The following is a 12,500-nucleotide window of genomic DNA, read 5'->3' as shown; positions in this document are numbered from 1 at the left end:
CTCCTGCAACTCTTTCTAAACTTCATCCCATCAATCACCAGAGATTAGTTTGTGTCTAGGTGCTTTTTGCTCCTCAGCTGTCGAGAACATCTATGCAGAGGCAAATATTCCATCTTCGAATGGTCACCATGATGCTCGTTGTCTCCTTTATTTTGTCCTCTCGTGATCTTCACGATCCTTCCACATACAGGATAGTAACAGATGGTAGTAGGGGTTCATTTGTTCATCGCCCCTCTTTATTCCGTCCCTTTTCTTTTTGTGTTCTCTCGCTCTTGACTTCTCTTCAGTTGCCACCTTTATATGGTCATCTATCATCTGTTTCTGTTCCTTCCCAGGAAGGTTCCAACAGTTTGTGTCTGTTCTTCCACACTGCCGTATGTGAAAGTTCACATAACTACAGTTGCTTCCTGCTCCCTTTTTTCTTAATCACTTCCAGTCTCATTCTCATGCCATTGCTGTTTACACTGATGGTTCTAAATCCTCTGACATTGTCAGGTTTGCAGCAGTGTTCCCAGTGTTGTGTGAGGGCATTATTAGATTTATCTAGCATTTTTACAGCTGAAGTATATTCAATTCTTATTGCAATTATTCATGTGGTATCTATGCCCACTTCAATGTTTGTTTAAAGTCCCGGACTCCTTTATTGCTTTGCAAGCTATTAAAAAAATTAATTCGACTCATCCCCTAGTTCTTTGTATACAACTTTGGTTGTGCTGCATTACTAGCAGAAATAAAGAAATCGTTTTTCGTTGGGTCCTGCTGAGTCCCTGGTCCCTGTTGATGTTGAGGTCAACAAGCAGGCAAACTCTGCTGTGAGGTCAACAGTACATGACCTCCCAGTTTCATATAGAGGTATTTCATCTCAGACTATTTTGCTATAGTCTCGAACCGCCTTTGTAACCATTGGCAACAGAATCGGTCCGATATGACTCATAACAAATTATATTCCATCAATCTTACTCACGGGAGACTACGCTGTCCAGTCTTGGCATCGGACACACCAGTCTTACTCACGGGAGACTACACTGTCCAGTCTTGGCACCAGACACACCAGTCTTACTCACGGGAGACTATGCTGCCCAGTCTTGGCATCGGACACACCAGTCTTACTCATGGGAGACTACGCTGTCCAGTCTTGGCATCGGACACACCAGTCTTACTCATGGGAGACTACGCTGTCCAATCTTGGCATCGGACACACCAGTCTTATTTACGGGAGACTATGCTGCCCAGTCTTGGCATCGGACACACCAGTCTTACTCACGGGAGACTACACTGTCCAGTCTTGGCATCGGACACACCAGTCTTACTCACGGGAGACTACGCTGTCCAGTCTTGGCATCGGACACACCAGTCTTACTCACGGGAGACTACGCTGTCCAGTCTTGGCATCGGACACACCAGTCTTACTCACGGGAGACTACGCTGTCCAGTCTTGGCATCGGACACACCAGTCTTACTCACGGGTATCTCATGGAGAAGCGCCATCTTCCACCCTGTCAGAATTGTTGGGTTACAACATCTGCCATATTCTGTTAGACTGTCCTGTCTATCAGCGAGCACGTAGAATTTACCTCCAATGTCGTCACCACTCTAACACCTTCACTTTATCTTCCCTCCTCGCTGACAGCCCCTCTCTAACACCCTTTATCTTCCCTCCTCGCTGACAGCCCCACCTCCGACACAGACTCACTCTGACTTTCTGACAGTAACCAATTTATTACACAATCCTGATAATACTTCGTTTAGCACTGCTCACAGGACTTACTAACTCTAACTCTGTTACTCTCTCAACCCTTCCTAGTGCTAGATCAAGTATATTACACAGTACACCCTACCCTGCAGCACTGCATGACCCTTGTGGGTTTAGCTCTTACTTATGCTTATAATAATGATAACAGCGCAAAACTAGATAAACAAAAGAACTGGGACGGAAGAGACAGTACAAACAAGGGGTGGAGAAGCGAGGAGTCAACAAATGAAGGATACTTGGCGCCTCCTCCCTTACCCTCACACCATTATCCTTCACTAACTAAATCAATATATACTTCGGTAAACTCCAGCGTTGCGATTAACCGGCTGGGATTAACCGGCTGGGATTAACCGGCTGGGATTAACTGGCTGTGTCACTGCTCGTTTCCCTCCAGTGGTTGACGCAGGAAAGTCAACATGACGCTAAATATTCTCTTAAATATTGAAGCTAAATACTGCCTTCACCTCTCAGATATTTGAGAGTTGAAGATTAAGACACATGTACAACAGTTCGGTGTCTTTATGGATGAAATGTGTCACCTACACAGTCGGGTTCTTCAGTCAGATACAAAGGCAGCAGTAGAAATGATATAAAGATGTGATGGGTCCATCAACCATGGAGGCAAAGTATTTGAGGTGGTCAGTCCCTCAGCCTGGAGAAGAGTTCAGCTCCATGGTCTGGAACAAGGTGGTCAGTCCCTCAGGCTGGAGAAGAGTCCAGCTCCATGGTCTGGAACAAGGTGGTCAGTCCCTCAGGCTGGAGAAGAGTCCAGCTCCATGGTCTGAAACAAGGTGGTCAGTCCCTCAGCCTGGAGAAGAGTCCAGCTCCATGGTCTGGAACAAGGTGGTCAGTCCCTCAGGCTGGAGAAGAGTTCAGCTCCATGGTCTGGAACAATGTGGTCAGTCCCTCAGCCTGGAGAAGAGTTCAGCACCATGGTCTGGAACAATGTGGTCAGCCCCTCAGCCTGGAGAAAGAGTCCAGCTCCATGGTCTGGAACAAGGTGGTCAGTCCCTCAGGCTGGAGAAGAGTTCAGCTCCATGGTCTGGAACAAGGTGGTCAGTCCCTCAGCCTGGAGAAGAGTTCAGAACCATGGTCTAGAACAAGGTGGTCAGTCCCTCAGCCTGGAGAAGAGTTCAGCTCCATGGTCTGGAACAAGGTGGTCAGTCCCTCAGGCTGGAGAAGAGTTCAGCTCCATGGTCTGGAACAAGGTGGTCAGTCCCTCAGGCTGGAGAAGAGTTCAGCTCCATGGTCTGGAACAAGGTGGTCACTCCCTCAGGCTGGAGAAGAGTTCAGCTCCATGGTCTGGAACAAGGTGGTCAGTCCCTCAGGCTGGAGAAGAGTTCAGCTCCATGGTCTGGAACAAGGTGGTCAGTCCCTCAGCCTGGAGAAGAGTCCAGCTCCATGGTCTGGAACAAGGTGGTCAGTCCCTCAGGCTGGAGAAGAGTTCAGCTCCATGGTCTGGAACAAGGTGGTCAGTCCCTCAGCCTGGAGAAGAGTTCAGAACCATGGTCTAGAACAAGGTGGTCAGTCCCTCAGGCTGGAGAAGAGTTCAGCTCCATGGTCTGGAACAAGGTGGTCAGTCCCTCAGCCTGGAGAAGAGTTCAGCTCCATGGTCTGGAACAAGGTGGTCAGTCCCTCAGCCTGGAGAAGAGTTCAGCTCCATGGTCTGGAACAAGGTGGTCAGTCCCTCAGCCTGGAGAAGAGTTCAGCACCATGGTCTAGAACAACGTGGTCAGTCCCTCAGGCTGGAGAAGAGTTCAGCTCCATGGTCTAGAACAAGGTGGTCAGTCCCTCAGCCTGGAGAAGAGTTCAGCTCCATGGTCTAGAACAAGGTGGTCAGTCCCTCAGCCTGGAGAAGAGTTCAGCACCATGGTCTAGAACAAGGTGGTCAGTCCCTCAGGCTGGAGAAGAGTTCAGCTCCATGGTCTGGAACAAGGTGGTCAGTCCCTCAGCCTGGAGAAGAGTTCAGCACCATGGTCTAGAACAAGGTGGTCAGTCCCTCAGGCTGGAGAAGAGTTCAGCACCATGGTCTAGAACAAGGTGGTCAGTCCCTCAGGCTGGAGAAGAGTTCAGCTCCATGGTCTGGAACAAGGTGGTCAGTCCCTCAGCCTGGAGAAGAGTTCAGCTCCATGGTCTAGAACAAGGTGGTCAGTGCCTCAGGCTGGAGAAGAGTTCAGCTCCATGGTCTGGAACAAGGTGGTCAGTCCCTCAGCCTGGAGAAGAGTCCAGCTCCATGCTCTGGAACAAGGTGGTCAGTCCCTCAGCCTGGAGAAGAGTCCAGCTCCATGCTCTGGAACAAAGTGGTCAGTCCCTCAGCCTGGAGAAGAGTCCAGCTCCATGCTCTGGAACAAGGTGGTCAGTCCCTCAGCCTGGAGAAGAGTCCAGCTCCATGCTCTGGAACAAAGTGGTCAGTCCCTCAGCCTGGAGAAGAGTCCACCTCCATGGTCTGGAACGTGTTTGTTTGTGGACGGTTCTATGGAAGCGGTGATCCTTTTGGGTCTAGCATTTAGTTTTGATTATAATAACAATATAGACTGTCTTATCCAGCAAGATATTGTTCCATGCCACACTTCCAGAAAAATGCTGACTTTCCTGGAAGAGAGTGAGCCAAGCGTTCTAAACTGCCCTGGAAACTCTGCTGACCTCAACCCAACTGAGAATCTGTGGAAAGTAACCTAACACAGGATTGTTCAGCTGTGGAGAACCTAATTGTTGCTGTTATTAGCACCTGGAGCAGTGATGTAATTAGTACCTAGAGCAGTGCTGTATGTAATTAGTACCTGGAGCAGTGCTGTATGTAATTAGTACCTAGAGCAGTGATGTATGTAATTAGTACCTGGAGCAGTGCTGTATGTAATTAGTACCTGGAGCAGTGCTGTATGTAATTAGTACCTAGAGCAGTGATGTATGTAATTAGTACCTGGAGCAGTGATGTATGTAATTAGTACCTGGAGCAGTGATGTATGTAATTAGTACCTGGAGCAGTGATGTATGAAATTAGTACCTGGAGCAGTGATGTATTTAATTAGTACCTGGAGCAGTGATGTATGTAATTAGTACCTGGAGCAGTGATGTATATAATTAGTACCTAGAGCAGTGATGTATGGTATTAGTACCTGAAGCAGTGATGTATGTAATTAGGACCTACAGCAGTGCTGTATGTAATTAGGATCTAGAGCAGTGCTGTATGTAATTAGTACCTGGAGCAGTGATGTATGTAATTAGTACCTGGAGCAGTGATGTATGTTATTAGTACCTGGAGCAGTGTTGTATGTAATTAGTACCTGGAGCAGTGATGTATGTTATTAGTACCTGGAGCAGTGCTGTATGTAATTAGTACCTGGAGCAGTGATGTATGTAATTAGTACCTGGAGCAGTGATGTATGTAATTAGTACCTGGAACAGTGTTGTATGTATTTAGTACCTGGAGCAGTGATGTATGTAATTAGTACCTGGAGCAGTGATGTATGTTATTAGTACCTGGAGCAGTGATGTATGTAATTAGTACCTGGAGCAGTGCTGTATGTAATTAGTACCTGGAGCAGTGCTGTATGTAATTAGTACCTAGAGCAGTGATGTATGTAATTAGTACCTGGAGCAGTGCTGTATGTAATTAGTACCTGGAGCAGTGATGTATGTAATTAGTACCTGGAGTAGTGATGTATGTAATTAGCACCTGGAGCAGTGCTGTATGTAATTAGTACCTGGAGCAGTGCTGTATGTAATTAGTACCTGGAGCAGTGCTGTATGTAATTAGTACCTTGAGCAGTGCTGTATGTAATTAGTACCTGGAGCAGTGATGTATGAAATTAGTACCTGGAGCAGTGCTGTATGTAATTAGTACCTGGAGCAGTGATGTATGAAATTAGTACCTGGAGCAGTGCTGTATGTAATTAGTACCTGCAGCAGTGATGTATGAAATTAGTACCTGGAGCAGTGATGTATGTAATTAGTACCTGGAGCAGTGATGTATGAAATTAGTACCTGGAGCAATGATGTATGTAATTAGTACCTGGAGCAGTGCTGTATGTAATTAGTTCCTGGAGCAGTGCTGTATGTAATTAGTACCTGGAGCACTGCTGTATGTAATTAGTACCTGGAGCAGTGCTGTATGTAATTAGTACCTGGAGCAGTGCTGTATGTAATTAGTACCTGGAGCAGTGCTGTATGTAATTAGTACCTGGAGCAGTGCTGTATGTAATTAGTACCTGGAGCAGTGCTGTATGTAATTAGTACCTGGAGCAGTGCTGTATGTAATTAGGACCTGGACCAGTGACGCATGTAATTAGTACCTAGAGCAGTGATGTATGTATTTAGTACCTAGAGCAGTGATGTATGTAATTAGTATCTGGAGCAGTGATGCATGTAATTAGTACCTGGAGCAGTGATGTATGTATTTATTACCTGGAGCAGTGATTTATGTAATTAGTACCTGGAGCAGTGCTGCATGTAATTAGTTCCTGGAGCAGTGATGCATGTAATTAGTTCCTGGAGCAGTGCTGTATGTAATTAGTACCTGGAGCAGTGATGCATGTAATTAGTACCTGGAGCAGTGATGTATGTATTTAGTACCTGGAGCAGTGCTGTATGTAATTAGTACCTGGAGCAGTGCTGCATGTAATTAGTTCCTGGAGCAGTGATGCATGTAATTAGTTCCTGGAGCAGTGTTGTATGTAATTAGTACCTGGAGCAGTGCTGCATGTAATTAGTTCCTGGAGCAGTGATGCATGTAATTAGTTCCTGGAGCAGTGCTGTATGTAATTAGTACCTGGAGCAGTGCTGCATGTAATTAGTTCCTGGAGCAGTGATGCATGTAATTAGTTCCTGGAGCAGTGCTGTATGTAATTAGTACCTGAAGCAGTGATGCATGTAATTAGTTCCTGGAGCAGTGTTGTATGTATTTAGTACTTGTTACTACGACATGGGTCTAGTCTACGTCAAAGCGTCGTAACAATACTTCTAGTCTACGTCAAAGCGTCGTAGCAATACTTCTAGTCTACGTCAAAGCGTCGTAACAATACTTCTAGTCTACGTCAAAGCGTCGTAACAATACTTCTAGTCTACGTCAAAGCGTCGTAGCAATACTTCTAGTCTACGTCAAAGCGTCGTAGCAATACCTCTAGTCTACGTCAAAGCGTCGTAGCAATACTTCTAGTCGACGTCAAAGCATCGTAGCAATACTTCTAGTCTACGTCAAAGCGTCGTAACAATACTTCTAGTCTACGTCAAAGCGTCGTAATAATACTTCTAGTCTACGTCAAAGCGTCGTAGCAATACTTCTAGTCTACGTCAAAACGTCGTAGCAATACTTCTAGTCTACGTCAAAGCGTCGTAACAATACCTCTAGTCTACGTCAAAGCGTCGTAACAATACTTTTAGTCTACGTCAAAGCGTCGTAACAATACTTTTAGTCTACGTCAAAGCGTCGTAACAATACTTTTAGTCTACGTCAAAGCGTCGTAGCAATACTTCTAAAAGCAACGGGTAGTCATATCATATTGATTACCCTAAATTCCTTCTAATGCTCAACTGGAAGGGCGAAACGTCTACAATGAAGATACCCAGATGTTGCACATGTGTCTAATTTTATTAAAGGGCTTGAGGAGGTCCCTTTAGACAGGTTCAGTGCCCGTCGATGCTGTCTAACTGGCCTTCTGGCAGCAAGTTCCACAACTGATGTGCACTCTCTGCCTTCCCAGAGAAGACAAACTTATTGCCCCTAAGACATTAAATTACCACATATACCAATCCACATGTGACCATCCACATGTGACCATCCACATGTGACCATCCACATGTGACCATCCACATGTGACCATCCATATGTGACCATCCATATGTGACCATCCACATGTGACCATCCACATGTGACCATCCACATGTGACCACCCACATGTGACCATCCACATGTGACCATCCACATGTGACCATCCACATGTGACCATCCATATGTGACCATCCATATGTGACCATCCACATGTGACCATCCACATGTGACCATCCACATGTGACCATCCACATGTGACCACCCACATGTGACCATCCACATGTGACCATCCACATGTGACCATCCACATGTGACCATCCACATGTGACCATCCACATGTGACCATCCACATGTGACCATCCACATGTGACCATCCACATGTGACCACCCACATGTGACCACCCACATGTGACCATCCACATGTGACCATCCACATGTGACCACCCACATGTGACCATCCACATGTGACCACCCACATGTGACCATCCACATGTGACCATCCACATGTGACCACCCACATGTGACCATCCACATGTGACCATCCACATGTGACCATCCACATGTGACCACCCACCTGACCATCCACATGTGACCATCCACATGTGACCATCCACATGTGACCACCCACATGTGACCATCCACATGTGACCACCCACATGTGACCATCCACATCTGACCACCCACCTGACCATCCACATGTGACCATCCACATGTGACCATCCACATGTGACCATCCACATGTGACCATCCACACGTGACCATCCACATGTCACCACCCACATGTATGGTACATTATGTACACTGGCTGTATAAACGTGTATGGTACTGGATGTATAATATGGTTGTATGTGTATGGTGATGTATGTTTATAGAGTTGGTATAAATTTGTGATAGTGAATGTGTATGAATGTATATGGTTGTAAAAATAAAAATCTTACCTGTTTGTATTGGTGGATCGGCCTACCAACTGGCTCTCTTGAGTCCAAGAGGTCAAGGCAACCGGTTTTGGTCTTACTGAGGCTCCTCTAGCTGGTTGCCAAGAATAACCGATTGTTATTGTGGTTTTTCGACGGGGTTTTTAAAGGTAATGGCCAAGGTTTTGAAAGTGAAGGTGTTGGCAGGGCTCCCACACGTGTGTCTTTGTCGAAGGCCGCCTTGTTTCTGAGCTCTGGACACAAGAAGCGGGGTTTATATAGCCTGGTGGCTGGGCGGGGTCCCAGCCAAGGGAGACTCTATAAGCTCATTGGTCCTTTTCCAGTAACGTCACAGCGTTACCCTCGCTCCCATTGGTCACCAGAGTGACGTCACGGGTCTAAAGTCGACCCTCATTGGTAATATTTACCAGATGCCATTTTGATGAGTGGAGAAAAAAATCTTTAATTCTCGTTCACCACCTCGTTGAAAAATACTCATTAAAAGACCCCCATTAACCTCCCAAATCACCAGATAGACCAGAAAAAGCCCTCAAATATCTTAAAATACTGAAAAACACTAAAATCTGCCTTTTATATGTATACTTAACACTGTAAGGCAAATAAATGGCCGAAATATTAAGACACGAAAACTTAAACTTAAAAAAAATATATAAAAAGTCTGGTTAAGGCCACTATTGTGGGCGGAAGAGACAGGATTTTTTTAATAGATGACTGATCAAATTGACACTTTACATAGATCAAAAAATTATATATATATATATATATATATATATATATATATATATATATATATATGTCGTGCCGAATATGTAAAACTGGTCAGTTAGCAAGAACTCATTTAAAATTAAGTCCTTTCTAAAATTTTCTCTTATACGTTTAAAGATATATTTTTTTCATTAATGTTAATGTAAAATTTTTTAATTTTGCACCAAAAGAATCTTAGAAAACTTACCTAACCTTATTATAACAAGAACAATTTATTTTAGCCTAACCCAACTAAATATATTTTAAATTTGTTAACAATAATTTAATACTAAACAAACACAGTGAAATATTTTTTTTTCGTTAAGTTCAGAATGATTTTGGCGAAATTATTGCATACACAAATTTTCACTTGTCCTATATGGCAAGATGAACGTTGCTATTTAAGCCAAGATCGCAAGTTCTGCCTATTCGGCACGACATATATATATATATATATATATATATATATATATATATATATATATATATATATATATATATATATATATATATATATATATATATATAGTCACTACTAGATCACTCTCCCTGCTCCGTGAGCTTTAACCTATCTCTTCTTAAAGCTGTGTATGGATCCTTCCTCCACTACATCACTCACCAGATTGTTCCACTTCCTGACAGCTCCTTGACTGCAGAAATACTTCCTATCATCCCTTTGACTCATCTGAGTCTTCAACTTTCAGTTGTGTCCCCATGTTGCTGTGTCCCCTTCTTGCTGTGTCCCCTTGTTGCTGTGTCCCCTTGTTGTTGTGTCCTCTCGTTGCTGTGTCCCCTTGTTGCTGTGTCCCCTTGTTGCTGTGTCCCCTTGTTGCTGTGTCCCCTTGTTGCTATGTCCCCTTGTTGTTGTGTGCCCTTGTTGTTGTGTCCCCTTGTTGTTGCGTCCCCTTGTTGCTGTGTCCCATTGTTGCTGTGTCCCCTTGTTGTTGTGTCCCCTTGTTGCTGTGTCCCCTTGTTGTTGTGTCCCCTTGTTGTTGTGTCCCCTTGTTGCTGTGTCCCATTGTTACTGTGTCCCCTTGTTGCTGTGTCCCATTGTTACTGTGTCCCCTTGTTGCTGTGTCCCATTGTTGCTGTGTCCCCTTGTTGTTGTGTCCCCTTGTTGCTGTGTCCCCTTGTTGTTGTGTCCCCTTGTTGCTGTGCCCCATTGTTACTGTGTCCCCTTGTTGATGTGTCCCATTGTTACTGTGTACCCTTGTTGCTGTGTCCCCTTGTTGTTGTGTGCCCTTGTTGTTGTGTCCCCTTGTTGTTTTGTGCCCTTGTTGCTGTGTCCAATTGTTGCTGTGTGCCCTTGTTGTGTGCCCTTGTTGTTGTGTCCCCTTGTTGTTTTGTGCCCTTGTTGCTGTGTCCAATTGTTGCTGTGTGCCCTTGTTGTTGTGTCCCCTTGTTGCTGTGTGCCCTTGTTGTTGTGTCCCCTCGTTGTTTTGTGCCCTTGTTGCTGTGTCCAATTGTTGCTGTGTGCCCTTGTTGTTGTGTCCCCTTGTTGCTGTGTGCCCTTGTTGTTGTGTCCCCTTGTTGCTGTGTGCCCTTGTTGTTGTGTCTCCTTGTTGCTGTGTCACATCTCTGGAACATCGTGTCACGATCCACCTTGCCAATTCCTCTCAGTATTTTATATGTTGTTATCATGTCTCCCCTATCTCTCCTGTCCTCCAGTGTCGACAGGTTGAGTTCCCTTAACCTCTCCTCGCAGGACATTTCCCTTAGCTCTGGGACTAGTCTTGTTGCAAGACTTTGCACTTTCTCTAATTTCTTGATGTGCTTGGCCACGTGTAGGTTCTAGACTGGTGTTGCATACTCCAATATGGGCCTGACGTACATGGTGTACAGTACCTGACGTACTGTGTACAGAATCTTGAACGATTCATTACTGACGTATCGGAACGCTGTTCTCAGGTTTGCCAGGCTCCCATGTGCTGTAGCAGTTATCTGGTTGATGTGCGCTTCAGGAGATGTGCTCGGCATTATACGCACCCCAAGATCCTTTTACTTGAGTGAGGTTTGCAGTTTTTGACCACCTATACTCTGTCTGCTGTCTTCTTTCACCTTCCCCGATATTCATGACTTTGCACTTAGGGTGGGGTTGAACTCCAGGAGCCAGTTGTTTGACCAAGCTTCCAGCCTGTCCAGATCCCTTTGTAATTCTACCTGATCTTCGTCCACTTGAATTCTCCTCATTAACTTCACATCATCTGCAAACAAGGACTCTGAATCTATCCCTTCCGTCATGTCATTCACATATACCAGAAACACTACCGGTCCTGGGACTGACCCTTGTGGAACCCCACTTGTCACAGGCGCCCACTCTGACACCTCGTCACATACCATGACTCGTTGTTTCCTTCCTATCATGTATTCCTTGATCTATTGCAGTGTTTTTCCTGTTATTCCAGCATGTTTCTCTAGATTTTGCTCTAATATCTTGTGAGGAACTGTGTCGAAGGCCTTCTTACAGTACAAGAAAATGCAGTCTACCCACCCCTCTCTCCCATGTCTTACTGCTGTCACCATGTCATAGAACTCCAGTAGGTTTGTGACAGGATTTTTTCGTCCCTGAAACCGTGCTGGTTATCGTTTATGAGCTTGTTTCTTTCTAGGTGTTCCACCACTCTCCTGATAATCTTCCCATGACTTTACATGCTATACATATCAGTGACACAGATCCGTAGTTTAATGCTTCGTGTCTGTCTCCTTTCTTAAAAACTGGGACTACATTTGCTGTCTTCCACACCTCCTGATGTGGCTGTACAACAGCTCTGGGTCAGGGTCTGGTTGTCGCTGCTGTGTCATTCTGGTATTGTCACTGTGGTCACATATTCCATCATTTACTGTTGTTCCCACCAGTTCTCTTTACCACTGTACCTTATGTAGGAATATCTTCATGTCTGTGTAGTTCCCTCTCTTGTAGTTTACCTTCTGTCATCCTACTGTTCCTGCTACACTCTACAGTGTCTGTGTAGTTCCCTCTCTTGTAGTTTACCTTCTGCCATCCTACTGTTCCTGCTACACTCTACAGTGTCTGTGTAGTTCCCTCTCTTGTAGTTTACCTTCTGCCATCCTACTGTTCCTGCTACACTCTACAGTGTCTGTGTAGTTCCCTCTCTTGTAGTTTACCTTCTGCCATCCTACTGTTCCTGCTACACTCTACAGTGTCTGTGTAGTTCCCTCTCTTGTAGTTTACCTTCTGTCATCCTACTGTTCCTGCTACACTCTACAGTGTCTGTGTAGTTCCCTCTCTTGTAGTTTACCTTCTGTCATCCTACTGTTCCTGCTTCACTCTACAGTGTCT

At 45.1% G+C, this 12,500-nt stretch overlaps 3 protein-coding genes across 15 annotated transcripts in view; 1 reads left to right on the top strand and 2 right to left on the bottom strand.

Annotated features, from left to right (window-relative positions):
• Window positions 1–8,677, bottom strand: part of LOC128702455 (uncharacterized) — a 36,112-nt gene extending 27,435 nt beyond the window's left edge. The window contains exon 1 of the mRNA XM_070105318.1: window positions 8,459–8,677. The gene's annotated coding sequence lies outside the window, so the exon portion shown is untranslated. The remainder of the gene's footprint in view (window positions 1–8,458) is intronic.
• LOC128702468 (tigger transposable element-derived protein 1) overlaps window positions 1–12,500 on the bottom strand; it is a 490,624-nt gene that overhangs the window by 84,766 nt on the left and 393,358 nt on the right. The window lies entirely within an intron of this gene.
• Window positions 1–12,500, top strand: part of Snap29 (Synaptosomal-associated protein 29kDa) — a 91,428-nt gene that overhangs the window by 20,944 nt on the left and 57,984 nt on the right. The window lies entirely within an intron of this gene.

Source organism: Cherax quadricarinatus, chromosome 98 (assembly GCF_038502225.1).
Source record: "Cherax quadricarinatus isolate ZL_2023a chromosome 98, ASM3850222v1, whole genome shotgun sequence".
NCBI lineage: Eukaryota > Metazoa > Arthropoda > Malacostraca > Decapoda > Parastacidae > Cherax > Cherax quadricarinatus.
The sequence above is the reverse complement of the archived record's forward strand: the minus strand, read 5'-3'. Positions and strand labels throughout refer to the sequence as shown.